We start from the raw sequence: 12,627 nt of genomic DNA, 5'->3' as shown, positions 1-12,627 counted from the left end.
GGGCTTGAGGGCCACTTGTCATGAAAAAAAATGAAAGGACTTAGAAACAACTGCTTAAGTGTGCATGTCTCTGGCTGGTGAAGTGTGAAGATGAAGTTCTTAGAAACTGTTTGGAGAACCTATTTGGTGTCTTATAGAGGATCTAGAAGACCACGGAATCTCCAAGACTGTGTGTTACAATAAACTCCAGGCAAACTGAGAGAAATGCACCCAGAAAACCTTCAAGTTGGGATGAAGTGATTTTAAGTTTTCACATTCCGTTTCTGATTCTACATGTGTGCTATTCAACCAAGTGCCACGTGTGACTTTCCCAATTAATTGAAACTAAACTAAAGCCAACATTTAGCTCTCCTGCTGCACTAGCCCCATTTCCATTACTCCGTGGCCCCAGGGCTACTGGAAAGGACATGCAGACACAGAACAGTTCTGTCCTCGCAGAACATCCTGCTGGACAGCACGGGTCCGCACAACACCCTTTACCTGGTACTAATCGTGGATGACATGCCCCGGTGACCTGGTGGGCAGGTAGTCACTAAACTGTTGAACATCGTATAGGCGATAGATAGGGACGACCCTCCCTTTACATCAAGCGATGCTGCTCCTGGATGCTGTGAACAGGGCCCTCAAGAAAGACATAAAGGAAAAGCAACTCACGGGCTGTGGGTTTAGCGCTTCCTGTGGCAGAGGTAGGTCAGTGGTATGCCGGGAAATACCGATTTCTGTAGTCGGAGGGCATCCAACAGGGCCTGCCAGGAGTGGCCGGAGCCATCGGGTCAGTGTCTCTGGCTTCTGCTGGGACTCCGTGGAGGCTGTCTGTGCAGTGTGGGGTCTCCCCGCCTGCCCTCGGCGAAGAAGACAGCGCGGCTAAGGGGATGCCTGCCAACACCCTTTCAGACATTAGCACCGTGTGGGCGAGAAGTCTGTGAGGCTCCTGAAGGAGTCTGCGCGCCAAGTGACCAAGAGGCACAGTGGGGTGTGGAGCAGTAGCAGATGGGGGGCGGATTCAGGAGGAGGGGGGTCCCTGCTCCAGACAGCTGCTCTGAATCTCTATTCAGACATGTCATATATGACAGCGGTCGCCAACCTCTCGGACCTCATGGACCACCAGTGGTCCGCGGACCACCGGTTGGCAACCGCTGATATCTGATACATGAGGTAGTGCAAGTTGGGTTCTGGGGAAGCTGACTGTGAAATGTGGGTTGAAGGGCAGGGAGTGTACTGGGGAGAGGTCTCTGGGTCACCAGCTTTGATGGCAGGGAAAGAAGTAGGATCAGTTAGGGAGAAGTTGGTCTCCACCGAGGTCTCAACCAACCCTCATGGGGAACTCTAAATGGGATGGCACTTGCCAGATTTTTATATTCCTTCATCAGCTAGTCGCTGGATGTTGCCTGTCCCACAAAGAGTGTGACCTTCATGTGACCTTGAGCTAGGTGACTCTTGTCAGCCAAGGGCAGGTAGGACTGAAGGCTGTTCCTTCACATTTTGTACAATCAGGTGGGCCCTTTCAGAATGGGCGGCTCTGCCTTGGGGAGGGGCTGGAAGGCTTCCAGGCCCTTCCTAGGGCTCTAGGTAGTGGGACCTCACAAGTCCCAGACGCTCCCTCTAGAGGAGGATGTGGCCAGCTTCTCCCCAGCTCTGGACTATCTGTTCTTTTCCTAAATCATCTTGAGCTTTACCACTAGGTGGTGCGACTGCTCTACATGGACAGGTTTGGGCTGTGGGCTTGGCTTCTCTCTTCCCCCCATTCTCCTCTCTCCCCCACTCCTGTCCTTTCTCTATTTCTGTGACGCTGAGTCCCTGACACTGCGGGCACTTGGTGGTGTTCATCTCTCCTCACACCAGTGACCAAGCAGAACACGTAAGGGACCTGCTCTCTGGCTTTCCAGGACACCTCTGGAGTCACCGCCAGGGAAGATTCTGACACTCACACCTTAGCCAATGGCCCTCTAAGGCTGAGCTCTGGTGCCTGGGGCCTCTGAGCACCTTTCATGCAGGCCCCAGGTTCCCTCTGAGGTCCAGCCTGGTTGTTTCCAAGCACAAACACAGCACTGCACTCAGTGCTGGGGATACAGCGATGAATAAGACAGTCACCGCCCCGGAGAAAGGCACAATCCCGTGGGAGAAGACAGACCTATAAACAGACCATAACCAAGCAGTACAAGCAGAAGCCACAAAGCGTAACATTTAACAGTATAACCTGCTGGGTCCCTTGTCCTGGTTCTGCCACTTATTACCTGCATGACCTTGGGCAAGTTACTTAATGTTTTTGAGCCTCAGAATCTTGATCTATACAACAGTAACAATAATAGTACTTACTTCCAGGTTTGTTGTTGTGTTATAATCTGTGTAAAACATTTATCACACTACCTGGGCGTAGCCATGAATCACAAATGCTGGCCAGCATCATTATTTCGTTGCCAAGTGGAGGGATGGTCAAATCAGTTTGCATCGGATGTTGACACTGCTCTCATCCCCTGACCACTGATCCTTGCTGGGCTTTCTGGACTGGCCCCAGGTGATCTCTTAGGCCTCTGGAGCTATGGGCTCCTGCAGGCTCCAGGAATATCTACTTCAGCTGGGAGGCATCGTTATGCCATCTAGCCACCAGGGGGCAGGTATGCAACTTAATAAGCCAAATGGGTCCCAACTGAAACAGTCCTCTTGGAGAGCAAAGTGTGGGAAAGAGATGGGAAAGTAGGCACATAAACTGAAACACATGGAACTCTCGTTAATACGGTCCCCAACTTCCTTCAATTATGGTCTTTCTTTGCCAGCTTTGCTTCCCCAATGACCACCACCACCCAATTTCATTGCACACACAACCAACCCATAATTAATGTTGGTATTCTCTGGTAAGAAGTGGCTCATGCCCAGAGAAGGGGAATCAAAATGAGCTTCAAACATCAGGTTTACTCTATGTATTTGTTTTGTTATTGCTTCTCATTTTTACCCAAGCACTTCCCAGGTCCCAGCTCCTTTGGTGAGAAAAAGTCTACTATGATCAGGTCTGTCTGCTTCTCCAGGGTCACGTGCCACTGTCCAGATGTTGGAACTCAAGCCCCTGCCACCTCCAACCACTTGCTGGTCTCCAACCGTGTGTGTTGGCAGCCTGCCTCCACGAACCAGCGGTTCTCGAGAGAAAAATAAGGACTGCAAAGAGCTTTGGTTTCTGTCTGTTATATCCATCAATATTTACCATGTTAGAAATTTAAATTAAGAAATTTGAAAAACGTATTTAAAAATAACAGTAATGAATCCTATATAATAAAAGGCTAATATGCCAATCGACCGAACAGCAAAATGACTGTTCTCTATGACACACACTGACCACCAGGGGGTAGACACTCAATGCAGGAGCTGCTCCGTGGTGGTCAGTGCTCAGCCAGAAGCCGGGCTCACGGCTGGTGAGCACAGCAGCGGTGGCGGGGACCTCTCCCGCCTCCACTGCAGGCAGGCAGTAAGGAGCGAGGGGTCCCGGACTGTGAGAGCCCCAGACTGCGAGAGGGATGTCTGATTGCCAGCTTAGGCCCAATCCCTGGGGGGATCGAGTCTAAGCTGGCAGTCAGACATCCCCCAAGGGGTCCTGGGCTGTGAGAGGGCGCAGGCCGGGCTGAGGGAGCCCCCCCCCCAGTGCACAAATTTTGTGCACCGAGCCTCTAGTCTATTATAAGTTCACATAATTTTTATTAAAACAACCTTTTTCCCAAAGCAGAACAAATTTAGTGACAACAGGGTATGGTTTTACAGTCTCGCAAATCTCTTTAATGCTGGCTTACTAGAAGGCAGCTAGTTCTCATATCTGCTTCTACAATCCATCTGTTAGGATATCACACATCATGGAAGCTCTGGACAACTCCTCTGTACAGAAGTGAGGAAATAAGAGTAAGAAAGCAAACAATGTCTTAATATTATTGTGAAAAGAGTATTGACCTTGCAGAGCCCCTAAATGGGGCTTAGAGACCCGTAGGGATCCCCAGACTACACTTTGAGATCCACACTGTATGCATTTTTACGTGTTATTTCCTGACATGCCCTCCACTGGCTCTCTCTCTCCCCCGGTTTTCTCACCTGGGCAAACTCCTACTGCTCCTTTGATTTCCAGTTCAGGCTTCATTCTCCCATAAGTTCTTCCCTGGACATCACCCTGCTATACCCCCCGCCTGCCCCATCTGGGTAGAATTGTGCACCTACCCTATTTGTAGAATGAAGTGTACATTGTAGTGGGTTTCAAGTTTCTGTTTTGCCTCTGGGGCTCCCTTCCAGACTGGAGCAAAGGAGGGAGGGATTCCATAAATTAGCTGAAAAGGTGGATGAATGAATGAATGAACACAAAGCCATGTACTACCCACTTTTGTGAGCGTCTGCTCTACATAAGAGACGTCAAGTTTAAAAAATCCTGCTCGGGTCCCTACTAGAAAATGAGATGCAAACAGACTTATGCAAATTTAAACACCTTCCTCTGAACTTTGGAAACTGAGAAGTTAAGTCCCTGTGGCTTCAGAACCCACATGCTAACTACCTCTCCCTAAAGCATCTATCTGTAGGTGGACAGTTTGCTTTCTGTACCAAAATGCAGAATTGGCATTTTTCCCTCTTCATCTTTATCTGATTTGATTTATCCCACATCTTAGCCTGCTCAAATTTTTGAGTCCTCATTTTTGTCACTCAGTATTCTGACCATCCTCGTGGCCTTGAATCTTCCAAAACTTAGGTCTGCAGACCATGCACAAAGTTAATTCACACAGAGCCCTAGGCCAGGCCCCTCCTGCAGGTTGATATCAGTGCTCTGTGGTTCGGCTGTTCCTGACAGAGGGAGCCAGAGAAGGGGGTGTGCGATGGGAGACTGGGTTGCCGAAGGGAATAGTTGCAAAGACCCAGGCATCCACTGCAATTTGGGAAACCCGTCCATGCTTCCACAACCCCTCCGTCCTTAGGACCCAAGAGTCTCACCCCAAGTGTGGACAGATCCTTAGGGAATTAAACCGTATCTGAGCCAAGGATCAGAGATCCAGTGATATCTGATATAGGGATGCAGGGAGGAGTGGATCAAGTGTCAAATTCCAAGCTGAATTGTTCTGCAAATTCTGTCTGAGCTGGACTCGGGAAAGAAAGAAATGGTCTCCTAGATACTGGCTGCTGAGAGGAGAAAGGCGACGGGCAGTGGGCAGAACGCTCCGTAGGCATCCCTATCGTGGTGGGGGGTGGAGAAGTCACATGTCACTGAGCCTGGCCGTCCTCATCTAGCTCCATGGGGCCTCCCCACTGCCCCCTTCACTTGCACTCAGAACCCTAAAGGCGTCTGGAAAGGCCTGTGCCACCCCATCTAATTAAGAATCCCATGGATGCCTGTGAACATCTGTGACAGCTGGCACGGGGCTCGGGGCTCGGGTGAGGGGAGGCAGGGGCCCCACGTCTGCGCCTGGTTCCTGTTTCTCCATTTGCCTACCCGATCAAGCAGCCCATCAGCAGAGGCTCTGCCACCAAGGCTAGCCCACCCTGGGCCTGCAGGACTGAGGGCACCAGCTTCAGAGTGCCAGGGCAACCCCTTCCTGGGGTCCCTCTGTTTCCCTCCCCCCAGTCCCTCCCCCCATCCACTGATTTAAATGTCTTCCCCTCTCTCCCCCTGGAGCCCCACGGGGGCGGCAGGGAGGGGATGGTGGAAGAGCCCTGGGTGATAAAGTGGGGATGGGGAGACGAGATAAAGGAGGTGGCAGAGAGGCCAGCCCCACTTCCGCTCTGATAGGGACCCCACCCCAAGGGGCTCGCTGCCTTCTGCTGTGTTGACAGGAAAGCCTTGAGGTGGTGGAGGAATGGATGGGAGGGGAGGGAACGCTGTCGCTGGGCAGGATACCAGTGGCCTTGGGAGATGTCTGTCCGCTGTTGTTTCTCTTGGTTGTTAGTTCATTCTTTGAGCTCCTCCTACCACAAGCCAGCAAGGTGCTAGGCTGTGAAGGCTGCAAAGGCAGAGAGAGCTCAGGTGCTCTCCCAGCCCCCCTCCCTGCCACTCCCAGCCTGGAGGGAAGCAGCAAGGTGGTGCATAAGAACATGGACTGTACAAGCAGATCGTCTGCCTCTGATAGTGTCTCTCACTCGCTGTACAACTTGGGGGGAATTACTTGACCCCTCTGGGTTTCCTCTTCTGTGCATGGGGACACAGAGTCTTTGTGGAGGTAACACAAAGAAAGGCTTGCAGCGTGGTGCCTGGCAGGGCCTCACCTAGGGTAGCGGGTGAGGACGGCAGAAGCAGCACCGAGGGGAGCAGGATCTGAACTTCGGTGGGGCTGCCGGCCACGTGTACTTGTGCTGGCTCTTCCGTAAAGTGAAGGTAATGGGACCCACTGCATAGGTGTGAGTTCACACACAGCGTCTAGAGTTGGGCCTGGCCAGTAGTAAATGCCTGAGAACTATTAGCCTTTAGTAGTATGTTCATCCGCACCTGGGCATCCCCTCCTCTAAGCAGTCATCCTCTTCCTTACAGGAGTCACCCTCCCCTCACAGCCCAAGTCAAGGCTGAAGGGGTGGGAGTTGGAACTCACAGGTGGGCCCTGTCATTGAAGGACTGAGATGGCGCCCCAGCCAGGCACTCAGCCTGCTCACCATGCCCCTCCCAGCTCCAGGGCAGCAGGGCAGCTTCTGTCTTGAGTGGAGCCTCCCCAGGCAGGGGACCCTGGTGGGGGGGAGCTGGTAGAGGAGCTCCTGGCCCTGGGCCCCCTGTTCTAGGCCAGGGCTCTGCCTCGTCCCATTATCTCCTCCTGCAAAACCTCCTCCACCCGTCAACCCCCAACCGAGATTATAGACCCTCAACTGTCTCCAACTGCTCTGATTCATGGATAAGGCCGGACCCTGTCCCCACGCCACAGTCCCTGGCCACCCCCACCTCGGCCTGCTTCTCTGGGAGCTGGAGGAGCAGGTGTCCCTGGGGCAGGGGACCAAGGAACAGGGTGGCCAGGAGGATATTGCCCCCACCCATGGGTGGCCTCCAGAACTCAAGGAGGAAAGCCAGCCTCTGACGGGGAGGGATCTGGTCTCCCTCTATCTCCCTTTTGATTCCGTGCCGCTCAGCCTGTCTTGTTTCGGTGTCTGCAGGCCGCTCTGCAGTTTCTGCCTCTTGGGCGGCTCTTCCCCCGCCCCCAGAGCACACCTGGCTCCTCACATCAGATAACCCAACCACAGCAGCTCCCCTCGCCCCAACCCCGCTTCTGGCAGCCCCCTGCTCGCCCCTCGCTCTCTTCCTCCCCCGCCTCCCCCACCTTACAGCTCCCCAGGCTCACCTAGATTCCCCTGGGAGGCCTGGGGCCCCCCAAAAGCCTTACAGCCTTACTGGGTAATGAGTGTGTGAAAGACAACTCTTCTTACCCACAACACACACACACACACACACACACACACACACGTGCACACATGGTGGAAACTTTATACCCGTGTGCCATGTAGGAAACAGAGTGAGGGGGCGGGACCAGGGACCAGCCTTGAGGTATGAGGAAAATCCAGCCTGAGGAAGTGAGGGGTGGGGGTCGCAGAAAGGGATGGGGGTTCCAGAGCTTCCTGCTTCTAGGCAAAGAGAAGGGTCTTCCCTCTCCCAGGGTCCTGCTTGCATGAGGTCACCCTGGTCCTAGGGCTGGAGGACTCCCTCAGGCCAGGGTCTGGGCAGGGAAGCAGACAGATGTGATCTGGGCCCTTCACAGCCCCAGCCCCTGCCTCCTACTCCTCAACAAAGGCCGGGGAGGGAGGAGCTGGGGTGGGGGTGCAGGTGGGACTGGGGAATGCTGGTTTCAGGGAGCAGGGATTAGGGTGAGAGCTGGGTAAGTGGGGGCGGGGGGGCACAGGAGGGGTGGAACAAGGACCGGTGGGTGCCTGGGAAGTGGGCCTGGAGGTTTTAATGCCTCTTGACAACAAATGAATCATAGGCAAATGATGTGGAAATGATGGCGTAAATAAAGACGTGTTATTTCAAGGCCCCAGTGTGTCACTGTAGGAAGATAACTGAGGGGGGAGGAGCAGGAGGCTTCCCAGCGGATGGTGCCCGTAGGTGGGGGCCCAGGTGGAGTTCCTGTGTGGGGGGGGGGGCGGGGGGAGGTGATGGCCCACTTACATCTCACGGCACCTTCAGGCGATGTGAAATGGCAGGTGGCTGACCACAGCCCGCCAACCCCTCCCCTGAGCAGAGCAGCCCTCCCGTCCCCTAAGCTCCTTGGCGATCCCTCCCACCCTCCCCGAACCTCCCTGGGCCTCTGCTACCCACACACACGGTTCCCTTTCCCCAGTATCTGCTCTCGACCTCCCTTGGCTCTGCCCTCTGGGGCTGCCCCTCCAGGACCAGGACCAGGCCCAGGCCCAGGTCCTGCTCAGCAGAGGCACAGGAGCTTCCAGTGGCCAGAGCACCGGGGAACCCAGGCGGGAAGCCGGGCTTTTCCCATCAGGACAGCGCTGAGCTAACACCCGCAATGACAGTGCCCGGCACATGGACAGAGCCCAGGATACACCGGCACCTGCTAAGTGAATAAATTCATGACCTCCAAGAGGACGTCAGGAGCCTACGAGTAGCTCAGTGTAGGATTCTGGTCAACCTTCATCCCCACTCACCACAGCTCTTTACAAGGTTGACAATTATTAAATAACTAGAAAAATGTGTATACTCACGCCACCTTACATAACCATTACTATTGCATGTATTTCCTCTGAATCTTTTTCTCTGTGCTTATGTGGTGTGTGTGTGTGTGTGTGTGTGTGTGTGTGTGTGTGTGTTTGTGTGTGTTTAATACAGTTGCCATCACAGGGCATACACAAATCTATATTCTCCTGAGATTCTAGGCTGCATTCATATGCATCTTTTTAACAGCTTTATAATTTTCTATTAAGTGGAAATATAATTTACTTCACAATTTTCCAGCTGTAGGTGTTCAAATTGTTTCTAATTTTCCCCATTACAAATCGTGTGGTGGTGGACATCATTATGCACTTATTCCATTCTGTTTCGGCTATAGACAGCTAGTTTAGGTACATTGGGTGGAGTTATTGAGCCAAAGGGTAAAAACATGTTATAGCTCTCACTATATATTGCCAAACTGATTTCAAAAGAGGTTACACCACCAACAACAACGTGTACATTTCACCACACTCTCACTGACGTCTGAAAGTGGCTTCTACCTTTATCTTGTTTTAATTGGCGTTACTTTGAACATTTCCCTACCTTTGCTAACTCGCTGTGTTTCCTCTTTCCCTGAAGAGCCGTTTCTGGGCTTTGAACTTTAGTCTAGCATTGTTTTAGTGTTTCCTATCAATCGGTATGAGCGCTCTCTATAAGAATGATTTTAAAGCATCGTCCATTCCTACTGAGCCCAATCTTCTCCTCGGAAGACCGAGAGAAATATCGATGTGAGAGCAACACATTGATTGGTTGCCTCCTGCACACACCCTCACCAGGGCCCGGGCTGGGGAGGAGCCTGCAACCAAGGTACCTGCCCTTGACCAGAATCGAACCTGGGACCCTTCGGTCCACAGGCCGACGCTCTATCCACTGAGCCAAACTGGCTAAGGCTTTTTATTTTATTTTATTTTATTTTTCATCACTTGCAATTTTGATAGTTAGAATTGAAATACGCTATAAGTATAAAATCTAAACTGGATTTCAAAGACTTGGTATGAAACAAAGGATGTAAACTATTAGCAGTTTTTTGTTTTGATTACATGTTGAATGACAATATTTTACATATATTAGGTTAAATAAATATACTATTAATGTGAACTTCACCTTTTTACTTTTACTTTTTGTAAAGAAAATTTAAAGTTACATATGTGGCTCACATTCTGTTTCTATTGAACAGTGCTGGTCTAGACCCCCCCTGCAGGCAAAACTCGGGGCTCCAGGCTAAGAAGCGATGACAGGTCCCCACAGATTTAGATGCAGACCCCACTGGAGAAATCACCACCCAGTTGGATACGCAGGGCAGACTTTGAGTGGCCCAGCGGCCTGGACAAGGCAACATTTCCTGGGTAACCTCTTTATCCCTGCATTTCACAAGGCCCTCTGAGCTGGCGTGTGGCTCTCCAGAACTTGTCTCTGTGATGCCCTGTTACTCCAGACACGCAGTCACCCAGAGCCACCCACCTCCATAGTTCATGGAGAAGTTCTTCATCATTCATTGAGGCCAGGCTCTGGGCCCCTCTCCAGAAGCCCAGAGGCGTCCTTCCTCCTGTCTAGCGCCCTCTCTCCCACGCACCTGCGCTTAGGCTCAGCCCACCTGTGGGCTGGAAGGGGATGAGAGAGGGAGGCGGGCTTGACGTGCCCCTGGGCCTGTAGATACATTGGCTGGGTCAGCAGATGTATTTTATGCTCAATTTCGAATGTCTGTCCTTCCTGTTGTCCCACTGATGGGGGAACAGAAAAGGAGGGAGCCAGGAGGGAGGGCACAGCCCACTGGGCTGCCCTTCTCCACTCCCTTCTCTCTTGCCTGTGCCCCAGAAGAGCCATAGGAGGGCACCAGGAGCTGGGACCACAGTCTGTATGGGTCTGCCCCCCTTCTCCCGCCTAGATGACTCCACCTCTCCCAGGTCCTGGCTGGGATCCGAAGGCCCCAGGCAAGTGGGGGAAGAGGAGCCACTCCTACTTTCCCAGCAGCTGCTGCTGCTGTCTCTTCCTGTTTTGCTAAAACTCTGGCTCTGGACCCAAGGGGGTGGGGGAAGTTGCCAGCCGCTCCCGCCCCACCAAAGGTCAACCTTGTCCCCCTGGTCCTCTTAGCTAGTTATTTATAGCCCCCCAGGCCCTGGCTGAGGAGCTAGATCTCTCCTCCCTCAAATGTCAGCAGCTGTGGCTATTACTCCAGGGATGCAGCCAGATGTGCAGATCACTCCAGATGTGCTGTTGCCAGGATTGGGGAGAGGAGGCAAGGCTCTTTCTACAGCCGGTTTGGGCATTCCCAGCAGCTGGGTCCAGGTCCCCCTCGACTGACGCAACTGAGACAAGACCAGAGGACCTCGGGAGGGTTGGTCTAGCAAGTGTCCCCATTCCCATAGCCCAGCCAAGCCACCCTGCACGCCCCACAGGGGTCAGCTTGGGTTAGAGACCCATTTGGGTTCCTTTGCATAAATTAGGTCAGCATTGTTGTGATTGCATTTGTGGGGGAAAACTGCGGCTTAGAGGGACAGACGAGACAGGACACTGTCTCCTATTACTAATGTCAGCATCGAGCTCCATCCCCAGCAGAGCCCTGTGTGCGTCAGGCTCTGTGCTGAGCACTTCATGTCCTGATCTCAGGAGTCCTCACAACAACCCTAATATGGCAGGCGCTCCATACGCCGTCTGCAGATGAGGAAACCGAGCCTCCGAGAGGTCAAATTCCGTGCTGACGATCACGCAGTGGGTTAAGCGACCAACACCAACCCAAGCAGCCGGACTCCAAATTCTTGCTTTTAAGCACAGTATGCCGCAGCCTCCCTTCACCATTCCTCCGCAGGTTTTTAAATGGTTCCTTTAAAGCTCAGGGTGGAGAAGCGTGGAGCCCATCCTCAGGGTCTGCCCCCGAGCGGAGTGGCCTTGTCTCTCAGCCTCCCAACGACTGCCTCCGGCACGGAGGGGGCCGGTCAGAGCCGGGTTCGCGCCCCAGGCTAAAGGACCCGGTCCTGCCTTGGGTCCTTTCCAACACGGAACTGCTGTGACCCGGTGAACCCAGCATCTCCTTGGCAGCACAGGCTGTTGGAGCCTCTGTCTGACAGCTCTCTCATCCGGGCTCTTCTCGGCGGCCTCCTGCTCTCCAGGAAATGATGCGCTCCTCCATGATAGGACCTGTGGCTTCTTTTGCCTCTGTGCCGGGCCCAAGAACCTGGCACAGAGGAGACGCTCAGTAAGTAAGTCACACTCAATGAGAAAGAGTGCAGTGGTGGTCCCATGTGGGTGGAGTACTTCAAAGTCTTAGTAAGGACACTCCCACCCATGTCCCTTCGTAGCCACCTTCACCCCATTTCACCCTCTTTCACCCTCACCTCAGCTCATTGCTCCTTTCCTGCCTCCACTCCCTAGACATGCAGGGGCCTGTCCAAACCCACCCCAAAAGCCACTCCTGGGGAAGAGAGGTGAGTGCCCTTAGGCCAGGACCTGCTCAAGGTCTTCCCGGGGGGTTCCCTGGCCGCAGATCAGTGCCTCCTAAGAGGCACCTTTACAATTTGTAACAAGGTGGGACCCTGCCCTCCAGCCAATATAGCCACTGGGGCTACAGAGGGTGCTGTTAGGGGCACGGAGCGAAGCCGAAGCCCCAGGCTCACCAGTGGGTGGACCCCGGCATCTCTGCAGGGGCCCATTGGAGCGAGTAATCGTGAGCTGGCTGCAGAAAAACATTCTGCAACTCAGACGAATTTCTTCTTGCTCATGATTAGTGTATGGCCCGGTGGCTGCCTCCCTGACTGTAATCGCTGCTGGCACAGGCATCTGAGGGCTGGGCAGTGCGGACTGTGGAAGGAGCGCTGACTTAGAAGCTGGGACGCCCGAGTTCTCTGCCAGCTCCTCTCTCTGATTCATGACGAACCAGGTCGTCTCTAGCAAGTTACTTTCCCCGCGGGTCTTCAGTTTCCTCATCTGTAAAAGGAGTGGTTTGGATTAGGCCAGGGGGTCCCAAACCTAACCCCAATTTAGAA

This window comes from Cnephaeus nilssonii (assembly GCF_951640355.1).
Source record: "Cnephaeus nilssonii genome assembly, chromosome: 6".
NCBI classification, from domain to species: Eukaryota; Metazoa; Chordata; class Mammalia; order Chiroptera; family Vespertilionidae; genus Cnephaeus; species Cnephaeus nilssonii.
This window is presented reverse-complemented; position numbering follows the sequence as displayed.